General features: G+C 45.6%; 1 protein-coding gene across 1 annotated transcript in view; it reads left to right on the forward strand.

The window, feature by feature from the left end:
• LOC144769015 (glycine N-acyltransferase-like) overlaps positions 1-15147 on the forward strand; it is a 379686-nt gene that overhangs the window by 90702 nt on the left and 273837 nt on the right. The gene's annotated exons all lie outside the window — the stretch shown is intronic.

Raw genomic sequence — 15147 nt, forward strand, 5'->3', positions numbered from 1 at the left:
TAAGTTTCTGCTACTTGGAGACTTAAACACACACTGGGAAGATTTATCAGATAAAGGAGCAATGGAGTTCCGTCAAGAACTCCACACCCTACAGTTAGAGCTAAAGGGGCAGCTCCCAACACATAATCATGGGCATCTGTTAGATCCAATATTTGCCAACTGGGAGGATGTCTCAGTTGCTCCCCCAGTGCCCTTGCCCTGGACCGATCATTTTTTTGTTCCATTTGTAATCTATCTGCCCAAACACAAAGCCACTGCCCCCACCCCACTTAATTATCCACGACGCAGGTGGGCAAGATTCTCCCTGACAGAGTTTAACAAGGCTCTGACCGCGGAGGGGCCCCCAGGAGGCAATGATGTGGTTACAGCTAATAAATTGCTCAACGACTGCATCACGGCTGCCCTGGACTGTACGGCCCCACTGGGCCGGTCAATAATAGGAGCCCACAGACAAAGATCTGCTCCTTGGTTCAGCGAGGCGCTGCGCTGTGCCAAAAAGAACTGTAAACGAGCAGAAAGACAGTGGAGAGTGGCATATGACGACCAGTTGAGAGAGGGCTATCTCGTTAAGAGACGCGTCTATCATAATAAGATCCGGATAGAGAAAGCCACATATTACGCAGACAGAATCCAGGGAGCAGAGAACTCGGCTAGGGAACTGTTCAGCATATATAAATCCCTGGCCATCCCAAAAACCTCCACTCTAGCCGAAGACCACTCGGTAGCAGCATGCAATCGCATTGCCAACTACTTTGGGGACAAAGTGTCTAAGATTTATTCTGCTTTTCCCGCTATACCACCAGCAGTGGAAGAACCAGCAGACTCAGTAAGAGAGGAAGTTGGTCAAAACCTGCTACTCAATCTCATCACCCCCACACCCGAGGATCTAGTTAAAATATGTAGATCGGTGAAATCAGGCTCCCCGCGTGATCCCGCCTCCCCAAAAAGGTTGGGGGACAGCCTGAAGACACTTGAACCCTACATTAGGCACCTGCTGGATGTCTCTTTCCGGTCCAGTTCCATACCAGAGGACTGGAAACAGGCTGTGGTGCACCCCCTCCGCAAGAAGCCCAACATAAGCTTTGAGAAGCTGGACAACTTGCGTCCCATCTCCCTGCTGCCCTATTTTTCTAAGGTAGCGGAGAAGGTGGTTAACAAACAGCTAATGAAATTTGTGGAGGAGAACAACCATCTTCATCCTACCCAATTTGGGTTTCGGCCTCGTCACTCCACGGAGTCTGCCCTTCTCATGGCTACTGAAACCCTCAGGCAGGGTGCTGACGAGGGCCAAACCATGGCCTTAATTCTCTTAGACCTCAGCACTGCGTTCGACACTGTAGCACATTCCATCTTGCTACAGTGTCTGAGCAAAGGAGGGGTAAGAGGGGCAGCGTTGAAATGGATCCACTCATTTCTAGCTGGCCGAGGCTTCCAAGTGAGGCAAGGTGACTACTACTCGGAGCGAGTTTCTTTGGACCAGGGGGTGCAACAGGGCTCGTCCCTGAGTCCAACTCCCTTCAATCTTTATGTTGCCCCGATTGCCACCATAGTAGAGAGTCACGGCCTTCGCATGGTGTCATATGCCGACGACACGCAGCGTGCGCCCGGTCTTTCGGCAGACATCTTCAGAGCATGCATGCAAGACCTAGCTGCCTGGATGTCCGCCAATTGCCTCAAGCTCAATGGAGGCAAGACCGTGGTGCTGGTCGCGGGGGGAGACCAGGCGGCGTGGATGTCGGCATGGTGGCCGCCATGCCTAGGTCCAACACCTACCCCTTGCCAAAAAGCAAAGAACCTGGGTATCTGGTTTGATACCGGCCTGACCTTTGGCCCTCAGATTAATCGGGTGGTTGGATCATGTTTTGGGACACTCAAAAGTCTCAGGAAGGTATTGAAGTTCTTACCGATTAAAACCCGTCAAACCCTGGTGCATGCACTAGTTACATCTAAGATGGACTATGGCAACCGTCTCTATTTAGGGACTTTGGAGAAGAATCTGAGCCGCTTACAGGTCTTACAGAACGCTGCTGCCCGACTAGTGCTCAGACTACCCAGAAGAGCTGCCTCTACAGCGGCCCTCCGGTCCCTGCACTGGCTTCCGGTTAGAAGCAGGGTAGATTTTAAAGCACTATGTACTTGCCATCGGATTATTAATGGGAGGTCTCCCCTCCCTCTGAAAGGACTGCTGACACCTTACGAGCCGTCCCGCTCCCTTAGATCTTCCGGTACGGGGCTCTTGTCCATTCCCAAGGTGTCTAAAGCACGGATGGGCGGCAGATCCTTTAGGTACCTAGCAGCATCTAGATGGAACAAACTACCCATGGCGTTGCGCCTAGAACCATCAGAATCACTTTTCAGAGCCAAGCTCAAAACTGTACTATTCACCCAATAAGCTATTCCGCTCCGGTAGTTTCCAGTAAGCATCAGCTCCTTAGCGCGGGGACACGCCGCTGTGCGTCACCAAGCGCTTTACAAAACCCCCCTAAATAAAAAAGAAAATAAAAAATTAAATACATGATAAAATATATCACAATAATATAAATATCGATATTAGTAACATTGATATTAGTAACATCGATATATTTGATATCGATATTACTAACTTCGATATTACTTACATCGATATAATAAAAATCGATATTACTTACCTTAGGGTCGATATTCTGTCCATCAATATTCTTAACATCGATATTCTGTCCCTTCGATATTGTGGCATTGATATTAGTGTAGGTCAAATTTTTTTCTTCGATATTTAGACTGCTCTCCATGCCCAGCAAATCAAACTGCTTTAAGCGTTGATGCATCCCTCTTTTTGTCTTCCAGCTGGCTTCCAGAACATACCACGATTCTTCGGTCCTTGCAGTCTGATCTGCTTGCGACTAACTTCTTGTTAAATTGTGACAATTCTACATATGTGGTCATAAGGATTTTGCCAGGTAAAGTAGGTTCACTTACTTAACATTCAATGATGGAGACACAGTCTCCATTGCTTACAAATTGCACATGTACACATTGGCGGTGATGTGTTTTTCTACCACTGAAACATTTCTTACGGCAGTCCAGCTGGTGATTAATAAAGAACACTTTTTTGCTCAGGGTAAACGCATTCTTATAGTCTTGCCTGAGCTGGCTCTTGAAGTGGTGACGAAGGTGACCAATTCTAAAGCGTTTCATCCACGTTGTATTCACTGGGCGAGTTCATTGTCATCGACTGATGTCACTTTTATCTTCACCCCATCAATACAGACAGGAGTTTTAACATTGTGAACAAGTTCATCCCCCTTCGTCATCTTTGCTTCCTCTTGATCGGTATAAATGTATCATTTACATAAACGATTCTGCTCAACCAGCCGTTAGGTCTAAACATGCATATTCGGCATCCTACTCTATTGTAGCAGGCTCCTTGGTTGATTGTGATTTTAAGTCTTCTTTAGTGCACACACAGGCTCTTGGAGACTGTGCAGCTCAATTGGCTGAGCTACATGCTTTAGTGTTAGCTCTAGAATACACAGATCCTGATGTACCCACTCTTGTGGTTTGCGATTCCTTCTACTGTGTGCAATCCTTTAATGACAATTTGTTCTTCAGGGGCCAGATATAGGAAAATCGTATTTACCGATTCATAAATACCGAATTTTACCGATTCGGTATTTATGAATCGGTAAATATGAAGGAGGGAGATTTAGGAAGAATCGGTAATTGAATTACCGATTCTTTAAAATTCGGTATTTACCGATTCGGTAAATACCGAATCGGTATTTCCTATTGATTCCTATGGGCTGTGAAGCCCATAGGAATCAATGGGAAATACCGATTCGGTAATTACCGAATAGGTAAATACCGATTCCTGCAAGGGTGCAGGGGGTGTCACTTTGAAACCCTCTAGCACCCCAAATACAGGCATGTGTGCCATGTGGCAGACAGACATGCCCTAGGGGCATGTCTGTCTGCCACATGGCATAGGTGTGCATGCACACATGTGCATGCACACCTGGATTCGGTATTTTACCACCCAATTGGATTGGGTGGTAAAATACCGAATCTGTAAGGCCTTTGGGACTCTGAAGAGTCCCACCTACATCAGGAAGTTACCGAATCGGTAAAAATACCGATTCGGTAGTTTACCGATTCGGTATTTCCTATTGATTCATATGGGCTGTGAAGTCCATAGGAATCAATGGGAAATACCGATTCGGTAATTACCAAATAGGTAAATACCGATTCCTGCAAGGGTGCAGGGGGTGTCACTTTGACACCCTCTAGCACCCCAAATACAGGCATGTGTCTGTCACATGGCATAGGTGTGCATGCACACATGTGCATGCACACCTGGATTCGGTATTATGTTCACCTCCCCAAACAGCCCGGCCGGCTGTCTGAAGTACCGACGGAGAGAGCGGTGCTTCATTTTCCTGAGCTGTTTGCCAGGTGAGGTGAGGCCATTCCCCTTAAAAATTAAGGAGAAAAATGGAAGTGTACAGGTGACACTTTTTATGTTCATAGAATGTCCTGTTTTTTCACTTAGCACTGAGTTAGCAGTAGCAATTAAGTTTATGGGTCCCGAGGAAGCGGATGGTAACACTTGACCAGTAACCGCAGAAACATGTCGACCAGATAGCCCAGTCAGAAGGTATTTGTTTGAACCACCTGACTTTTTTGCACTATTGTTTTTAGCTTTGGAGGTGCATGACTCCAGAATAAAAAATAATTGTATGCACCATCCAATCTTACACTTATCATTTTTTAACACTCTTATTTTTTGTGCACTGCTCACAGTTACGATAACTTAACCCACCAGACATCCATCCATCACTCTGTGTCTCCAATATTGATCTATGGTGATAGAGTGGTGGTAAAACTACTGTGGAGTAGACCAGATGATGTACTGGGTGCCTACGATCGCGTAACTGATGGACATTTTTCACAGTGGTTAACTGTCCAGTCTGTCTTCTATCTCAAGAGGAGTAGCAGACACATAGCCAGCCTTACATAGCATGTTTTGAGCTCACCACTAGACCCACAGTTATTTGTTGTTTTTTGAATGCTTGTGTGGGGGGTATAACTGTGCCCAGGTCTTTAAACACACCCCTTGAACCCCAGAATAATTGTTAGTTGATTGTAATACCAAAAGGACCTTCATCAGAGACAAAGTCAATACCAACACATCCAAAGTCAAGGAACTGTTCAATGTCATTCAGAATTTCGCAAAACCCACCTGCGAAGCCACTGACGTCACACCCTCCCAGGAACTCTTTGACAAACTCAGCTCCTACTTCCACCTGAAGATCAAGGCCCTCTACGACATTTTCAGCGAGCCTTCAGAAGACAGCACCACACCACCCACCACTGCCGAGAAGCGAACCATCACCTCCTGGGCCCCCGCATCTGTCAAGCTCATCTTCTCAACTATGAAGAAGACACACTCAGGAGTCCCAACGGACCTCGGCCCCCCTACATCTTCCACAGAGCCGTCGCTGTTATCGTACCCAAACTAGGACAGACAATCAACTCCTCCCTCATATTCGGCATCTGCCCAGACGACTGGAATCGGGCAGAGGTTAAACCCATCCTCAAGAAATCAACGGCCGACCCAACTGACCTGAAGAACTACTGGGCCATCTCTCTCCTCCCTTTCACAGCCAAAGTCACTAAAAGACTTGTGTACGCCCAGCTGACCGCCTTCATTGAAGAAAACGCCACCCTAGATGCTTCCCAGTCTGTCTGTCACAGCAACCACAGCACCGAGACCGCCCTCCCTGCCCCACCGACGACATCCGCATGCTGCTAGACCAGGGATACACTGCAGCTCTCATACTCCTAGACCTCTCCGTGGTCTTTGACAACATCTCACATTGCACGCTAGCCACCAGACTCCACGACTCATGAATAAAGGGATGCGCCCTTTACTAGATCCAATACTTCCTCTCCGGCAGAACCCAGAGGATCAGACTCCCCCTTCCTCTCCAATCCCACTAACAACATCTGCGGAGTACCCCAGGGATCTTCACTAAGCCCCGACCCTCTTCAACATCTACATATTTCTACATAAATTTAAACAAACTTATGACTGACAACATTACAGACTGACAATGGCGGCATCACTTAGATACTGAGTGTGTTATACTTCATGGATCCGATCATATTCTGCTGCTACCCCTGCTGACACTGGGGAGGGGGAGAGAGAGATGGCCATGGGCAGTACGTGCAGTTTAGAATGGGGAAAAAGCTTAGATTGGTGGCACCCGTAAATCGCGGGTGCTGGTACTCACGTTTGCCGTGGGAAATAAGTCGCTATGTCCTATGCAGCCGATCGGGTCCTGCTGGTATGCCTGGATCGGTTGTTCTTACTGCCTCTAGTAGGACATGGGCGGAAGTGCTCATGAGGTCATGCGGGTGTGACCGAACACATTTCCTGACTTCACGTCTAGTGTGCTAACCTTGGTACGAATGCGCATTGAGTGTGGGTGTCTGTCCTCAACGAACAGCAAAGTTTTGTAGCAAAAAAAATGGTGGGTGCACTAGTGGTTTCCTGGTGCTTGACAGGGCTAAAAACCTTTGGTAAATGTGCATATGAAATAGCGCATGAAGACTTGTGTACTGCAGGGTGTTCACTATTGCTGGAACTTGGGGTAAATGTGCATATGAAATACCGTGTAGGAGCGTAGTATGCTGCAGAGATGTTTACTATTGTTGAAAGAATTAAAGTGCCCAACACTGCCTCGCAAAACCCCTTAGGTGCATGCTTATATTAGTGTGAGACTATCAGACAAACACTGTTTTTACGGGCTCTCTGCTCAAGAGTTGGTGCGGGGCTACCTGGGGCACAGAAGTATGGAATAGACCAAGGTGCCAGTCACTTACAAATTAGTTTAGACAATTGTTAGAAAGTAGTATACCCCCTGTATGCTATATAATGATGTGTGTATATGGTGTGTTAAGGCCTTCTGGCTGTGTTATCAAAGGGTACAGGCCATATAGGTAGTGTCAATGGTCAATCATGCTGGTGTGTGTTTTTAATGCTAAAGGTATCTGTACTGGGTTTCAGGTTGATGTCTTCGTAGCATGCCTGTGGACCCACTGCCACGTGTGTATTACTGGTAGGCTTTTGTCTAGGTTCCCAGGTGTAGCATTTGTGTTGTCAGTTGCAAGTGCTGGGACCCATAGGGGAGTTGTATATATTTTCTCCGTATGCTATTCCATGGTACATTGTCATTTAAACCCTGTGTGTGAGTGGATAGTCTGTACACCCAACATTGCTCTTTTTCAAACAGCTGGTCTTGTATGTTTTCTGTGTGTGCATCTAGTTGTTCAATGTCTACCCAGGTCATGTCGTTGGTGGCTGTCCCACCGTCAGGTAGTGGTCTGTTAGTTTTGTGGTATTCCGTTTACAGCGAATGTTGTTCTGATGTTCACATATTATGTTTTTTATTTTTCGGCTGGTCATGCCCACGTATCGCAGATCGCATGGGCATGTGATCACGTTGGCAGAATTACAATTTGTGTGTTTCTTGATATTCCATACTTGCTCAAGATGTAGGGGTTTGGAATTTGGATCAAATGGCAGACACTACAAATCCCACATGAAAAGTGGCCGGCAACACTAGGTAGACCCCATGCATTCAGCACAGTGTCCTGGGGTATAGTTGTTTTTTTAGGGCGAGTGGATACCAGGCTGTCTCTTAGAGTTTGTGATCTTTTGTAGGAAAAAAAGTGTTTTTTCCCATTGAAGTTTGCCTGAATTCTCAATTTTCCAATTGCTCTGGATCATTTTGTTGACTTTGGTTGAGATTGAGTTGTATGTTGTAACACACGTTAAAGGAATAGTGGGTGTTGTGTGTTGTTTTGTTTCTAGTAAGCTTTCACGGTTTTGATTTCTCACTCTTTTTTGCACTTTATTGATGATTTTTTTGGGGTAGCCCCTGATCTTTAGTTTCGCTCTCAGCAGTTCTGCTTGGGATTTGAACTCTTTGACTTCACTGCAATTGCGACACAATCTGAGATATTGACCGTAGGGTGAATTTTCCCTGAGTGGTCTGAGATGAAAGCTTTTGAAGTGCAAAAAGGAGATCTTTGCAGTAGGTTTGAAATGGGTTTTCGTCGTAAGGACTCGGATTATCTGTTTTCACTGTTTGTCCAAATTAGGAAGACATCATCTATGTACCTTCTGTAGAATGTGATATCATTGCTGAATGGAGACTGGGTTTAGGATGTGTAGACCTTCAAAATTAGCCACGTACAGTCCCGCCATGCTCGGTGCGAATGTGCTGCCCATTGAAGTTCCATTTTGGTGTAAAAAGAGCGTCCCTTCGTATTCAAAGAAGTTGTCCTTTAGAGCCAGTTCGGCGCATTCTAGGATGAAGCACTAAGGTGCTCTGTAGTTCCATTCGGTGTAGTCTAGTGTGTCATCTTGAGGTAAGCTGGTGTATAAGCTTTTGATATCCATACCAACTAGGATGGATATCGTAGGGTTGAACTGAAGGTTGTTTATGTGACTCAGTAGGTCTTTTGTGTCCTTCAGATAGGCAGGAAAAGCAAGACAGTGGTTCTAGGAGTAAATTTATTTCAGACACAATGGATCTACCAGGTGGGGGTGTCTTCCTTTTATGAATCTTTGGAATTGTATAAAAGTAAGAGGTCTTGGTGCCACCTGAAGACAAGAAGGATGCTCCTTGTTTGCTGATGTATCCATTTGATTCTGCTTCATGTACCAGTATTTGAATTTTAATTTTGAGGGCATTACTCAGATCTTGTTCCAGTTTCTTGTAGTTTTTAGGGTCATTCAGGAGGCGTAGGCATTCAGTATGGTATGCACTTCGATTTTGTATGACTATTCCTCCTCCTTTGTCCGCCGGTTTTATAATGATAGCTTCATTGTTTTTTTAGACTTTTAATGGCGGCAAAGTGTTTACGACTGGTGTTTTTGAAGACATGTTTTTCTGGGGTGTGTTCTACCCCTTTGTAGATGGCCTGTTCAAAGGCTATGAGTTCTACACGTGTTGTGTGTGGGGGTGGAATAAAGGTGGATTTCAGAGTCAAAGTAGTGTCGCCTTTATCGTCACTCTGTGTTTCTGTGGGCAATTGATTCTCAAAAAAGGCTTTCAGTCTTAGCTTCCACGTGAATTCAGAAAGCTCGCAATAGAGTTTAAATGATTCGAAATTAATCGTGGGTGAAAAGCTCAAACCTTTATTAAGTACTTCTTCCTCTACATCTGTGAGGATGTGGTCCGATAGGTTCGTGAGTAGTGTTTGTATTAATTCCTGGTTGTGGTTCCTTTGTCTTGCTGCGTGTGTTGGTCCTTGGATTCACATTGTCCTTCCAATGTACTTGCCCTCTCCGGGCTTGTCGTCCTTGTCCTCTCCTGCCTGATCCTAAAAAAGTAAACCGTTGGCTCGGGTTTCCAAATTGTAGAGGTGGTTGTGTGAATTACGGGTTCCAACTGTAAATCATAGGCGGGCCCATTGGGTGTGGCCTATGTGGAAAAGGTCCTTGGTAGTTCATCTGTCCTCCTTGATATATGTTGGGCCATGGTTGTTTCCAATAGCTGTTATGTCCTCTGCCTCTACCTCTTTGTCTGTTCTTGTAGTTTCCGCTGTGCGACCCATAGCTTTCCTTGCTAGATCCGCTACTGACGGAAGACCCATCATCTGTTGACACTGACTGTGTTGATCTTGTTGGTGCATTGTAGTCTGCATCTGAGTATGGATACGTTTTCACAAATGATTATTTTTTTAAGTTCTTTTGAAACTGGTGAATTTTGGACTGGGTTAATTCATCTTTATATTCATCCATTTCTTTGTTCACCTCATCCAGTCTTTTTTTGTATGAGGTCAGGGTGGTCTTAAAATGGGTTTCCATGGCCTAGATGTCAATCAGGATGGAATCTGTAAGCTGTTTGGAATATTAGGATAATCCAATCTCTGGTGCAGTGCCATGCGATTTGGGCCCAGTCTCTACGGAAGGCAGCGTCATCTATAAATATGCATGGACCATTTGTAACTATCATCCCTTTGGGGGCTGTGTTGGAACGTAAATATTCTGTCAATATTACACCATGTAATATTGTTCTGATGCGGTTTTTCTTTTTTTCTGATGAATTCTCCCACTCGGCACTTTGTGAGATGGTTTGTGCCACGTTAAAGTCTGCCGTCAATGGTGATGCTGCTAAGATGTTACTGGCATCTTCATCTGTAAAAGTGAGTCCTGCATTCTCAGCCTTGTTGTCCGTATGTTTTCAGAGAAAAACTCAGGCTAGATACATTAAAAGTTTTTCTGAGTAAGGAAAAAGTTAACTTGTCCTCTTTCCTAAGTAGTACATGAACAAACAAAATGGACAAGTCCTTCTTGAGGTTTTCAGGTCCATTGTCTTGACCAAAACCTTCAAAGAGAGGAGCGCAAACAACTGCAAGTAGTTTTAGGAAACCCCTCACCCACCTACCTAGTAGGTGGCATACTTCATCTTCGGGCCCCGCTGGATCACCTAGCGCAATCCAGGTGTGCTTCAATGCCTGAGTTACAGCGGAGCTGGTTGTTTGTGTAAGGAAAGTGCAATAGCAATAACCCTTTTAAAAGCTTTAATCAATGGGCCCTAGGACATAGGTAAAAACATTCTCGGGATCTCTATAAGGTTTTTAAATGTACCTCTGCATCCCAGCGGAGATTTAGGTCTACTAGTTTCAGCCTTTATGTTGGTTCATCAGGCTTTCTTCAGGACCAAAATGGTTGTGTGACCAAAAAAAGGGAGGTGGGATGATCACAGTGGTGATAGTATCAGCACATGCCCTAAAGTGTGCTTTGAGTGTAGTGGATTTTTTACTTACAAATCCTCTGTATGGTTACCTGAAAAGAAAAGCATTAAAATTGCAGATACATGGCGATTAGTTGTTTGGCATGCATTTAATTTCTGCGCACTCCTTGATGTGTAGATGATGGCATCATGCATGTGACTGAGTGAGGGCATGCATGATGGTTATCTACAAAATAACCATGCGTGGCTACAATGTGCCCCGGTGGTGCTAAATATTATAGGGGTCCAAGAGGTAAAAGGACTTCATGACCAGGTGCACACCCATTTCAGAAACAACATTCTTGGATCTGGAGAACAGAGGCACAAGGCAACGGCTGGGGTTGGTCGTGCCGGAATACTACGAATTGGGATGAGTGTGTGATGCGGATACAGGTACCCACCATTCCTTTTGTGCACATGCATCCAAGACATGTGTGAGGAAGTTTAATAGGGCTGGCTGTGAGACTCCTCCAACTCTGTCAGTTCTTGGTTGGAAAGTACCAGAGGCCAACAGGTGCAGCACAAGCCAGCAGCTTTGTCTGCGGGGGGAATGTTGGTTGTCCGCTGTGTTGGTACCATCAGCCTGTGGGCAATGTGCCAGATTTCACCAACTTGAGAATGGGGCGATAATTCTTTTGCCACATTTGATGTGCTAAAGTGCTGATATCTCAGTGATAAGTCCTCACTGTTGGGTTATGGGGTGGCTCTAAATCGAGCCCTTGTGTTTATGAGGAGTTTGTTGAAGCTACATGCGAAGCACAAGAAAAGAGTTTAAAAAAAGGTGAAAGAACAGAAAAGTGAGCAAGGTACAAACACCCTGACACCCTAGGCCTGCTCAGGGTATCCCACAAGGACCCCCAGGGCCAAAAAAAACATTTAATTTTAAAAAGAAAAGTGGCTGGGTGCACGAATCCGATGGGGCATATTCTCGAGGATTTATTGCTGAGTTATTGGCACTTTAGCGCAGCAAAAGTGGGAAACGAATTATCGCCCAATTCTCACCATGGTGCAAACTGCCGATATGAGCAGTTTTCCAGCAATAGCTTCTGCAAAAAACATCGCCACGGATGAGAGTGACAACTAACGCTAATGATATGTAGAGTAGGTGTTCCCTTGCAAAAAAACATGAAAATACCACTTCCCAATATTTTCAGCGACCAGACAAATTTGCGATGCGATTTAAAAGCAGGCGAATAGCCATGTTAGCAGTAGGAATTTAACACCTGCCTTTTACTGGTGTAAAGCAGGGAGACTACCTGCAGTATGAAAGCGAACCCAGCCCAAAGCGACATCTGAAGACCAACACATGTCATGGAGCTACTGATCATGCAGCTCCGACAACCAAGAGGGCCACAACACCCACTGCCACCACCCTCAGGACTCCCCCATGACTATTACCGAGGCAGCGCAGAACAGGACAACTGACGTTCCAAAAACAGCGTGGCTCCATAGCCACACAATAGCTGAATGTTTGGAGAAGTGGGAACTAAGTATGTGTGAAGGAGGCAAGTCACCCATGAATAAGAATACAAACAATGCCACGCGTAGTGTTGATGTGCTGGACAGACCTCACTATGCAGAGCACATACCTCTCCACATGGACATATACTGCTGGTGCTTGTTGTGTTGTGGACAGTCATGCTCCCGCCCTGCCATAGCAAACAGCAATGTCCCTGGGATGGGTTCCCCGGGACACTGCATGAGTCGGCCCTGGGGGTTGGCGGTCTGCAGGGCCCTCAGGAAGGGGGCCACGTTGCCCCCTCCCTCTTTTTTCAAAGCACCGGGGAGGTGGAGGTCCCCGGGGCTTCGGTGGGCCCGCAAGGTCCCCCTGCATATTTAATATATTTAATTAAAACCCCAATGGTGTAAGTCCCCGGGGTTGAGCAGGGCTTCAGAGGCCCCCCACAAATTGCAAAACAAGCCCCAGGTAGGTGGCGGGCCCCGGGGCTGCGAGGGCCCCACAGGCCCCCACAATATAATTAAAGGATTGCCCCCGGGACCTGGCCCACCCTTTGGCTCATTTAAATGAAGCGGGGGAACCCCTGCTTCATTTTGTTAAATGCTTTCGTCTGGATTCGCGCACCCATTCGGACGTTTAAAAAAAAGAAATTCTTGGGCCTGGAGGTCCTTGTGGGACCCCTGAGCAGGTCTACGAGGTCAGGGTGTTTCTACACTGCCCTCTTTTCTTCCTTTTAATCATTTTTCTATTGTTCTTTTATGAGTGGGTTCTACACTTCCTTGTTTGAAGTGTTGGCAGCCAATCACAGCGAAGCTCGTGTTTGGGAGGGTGCCCAAACCCACCGCTGCCCCAGATATTGAAACTTTTTTTTTGTTTTTTTCCCAGCAAATACTGAACAGATTTACACAATTTGAAAAAAAAGTCGCTGTCTGAATCAAGCTCTACCTTTTTGCCAAATTTGGTGTAATTCCAATCAGCAGTTCGGGTTGTAGCCTTGGCTAAAGTTTCCCATGGGAAATTGATTTTTAGACTTTTAGTTTTTGAATTTCTCAACAACTACTGAATGGATTTACACCATTTAAAAAGAAGGTTGCTTTCTGAACAAATGCTAACTTTTTGCCAAATTTGGTGTAATTCTGTTGGCAGTTCGGGCTGTAGCCTGTCATAAAATTTAAATTTCCTATGGAAATTAACATGGAGAAAACACTTTTTAGGACCCCCCTTTCTTCTCAGCCCCCTCTTCACGAATCACCCCCAAACTTTCAGGATAGGAGCTCACCTGGATAAACCTTTTTAGGATAATTTCGTGAAGATTCGAAAAACAACGTTAAAGTTATTAGCATATTAAAAAACTATTTTCCTATGGAAACTAGGTTCTAACTATAACCACCTACTGGCGACCGCCAGTAGGTAATATATATATATTTTCATGGCTTGATTCTCGTATCCAAGGAAGACGCACTCAAGGGGGTATCTTCTCAATACCCATGTTTAATTTGAGAGCAAAAATTATGTGTTCGGCATCCGCTTAACTCTAATGTTTGGATAGCGTGCCAAAAAGCAGTGCATTCTTTTTTAAAACAGTTAATCACATGATGTGTTGTGACATAACCATCAAAAATGGACCACCTACATGCTCTGAGGTACATTGGAAGCACTATTCACCTGGTAAAAGTACACATTTTAGACTATATGTTATGTTATGTTATGTAATGTTATCCGTTTTGTAAAGCGCGCAGCTGCCCCAGCGAAGAGGTGTCCCGGCGCTAACCAAGAGGGGCACACAGATGTGAAATAGCGGAAAAGAAAAGGGGCCTGCAGAGACTAACATGAAGGGAACAGGAAGGTCTTAATAGCTTTTCTAAAGGCAGACAGGCAATCGATGGCACGAATATGCACTGGAAGAGAGTTCCACAACTTGGGCGCGAGGTATCTAAAAGCACGGCCGCCGGCCCTAGAAAGCCTAATTTTGGGCACGACGGCCAGGTGTTGCTCTGTCGAGCGGAGAGGACGAGAAGGAACATAGTGGATGATCAAATTGCTCAGTAAGGTGGGACTCGAGAGTTTCAGGATTTTAAAAGAAAGACATAGGGCTAGATGTAGGTAAATGATATTTACCGATTCATAAATACCGAATTTTACCGATTCAGTATTTATGAATCGGTAAATATGAAGGGGGGAGATGTAGGTATTTCCAGATGTGGAAATACCGAATCGTTAAAATTCGGTATTTACCGATTCGGTAAATACCGAATCGGTATTTCCTATTGATTCCTATGGGCTGTGAAGCCCATAGGAATCAATGGGAAATACCGATTCGGTAATTACCAATTCGGTAAATACCGAATTCCAGCAAGGGTGCAGGGGGTGTCACTTTGACACCCTCTGGCACCCCAAAAATAGGCATGTGCACCATGTGGCACACAGACATGCCCTAAGGGCATGTCTGTCTGTCACATGGCTAGGTGTGCATGCACACATGTGCATGCACACCTGGATTCGGTATTTTAACACCCAATTGGATTGGGTGGTAAAATACCGAATTTGTAGGGCCTTTGGGACTCAGAAGAGTCCAACCTACATCTGAGATTTACCGAATCGGTAAAAATACTGATTCGTATTTTACAGAATCGGTAAATTTACCGATTCTGTAAAAATATGCCCCTACATGCCAACTCTTAAATACCGGTCGGTAACGGCCGAAATCGGCCGTTACCGACCGGTATTTAGGCTCCTACATCTGGCCCATAATGTCTTGAAATGGATGCGTCTTTCAACCGGAAGCCAGTGTAGCCTCCCAATGGTGCTAGCCGCAGAACAGAAGCGTGGCAGGCCAACCAGTGCTCTGGCGGCGGCATTTTGAATGCGCTGCATTCTGTGGGGTTCCGCCTTGTTCGCCCCCAG

The sequence above is a fragment of the Lissotriton helveticus genome, chromosome 1_1 (genome assembly GCF_964261635.1).
Source record: "Lissotriton helveticus chromosome 1_1, aLisHel1.1, whole genome shotgun sequence".
Taxonomy (NCBI): Eukaryota; Metazoa; Chordata; class Amphibia; order Caudata; family Salamandridae; genus Lissotriton; species Lissotriton helveticus.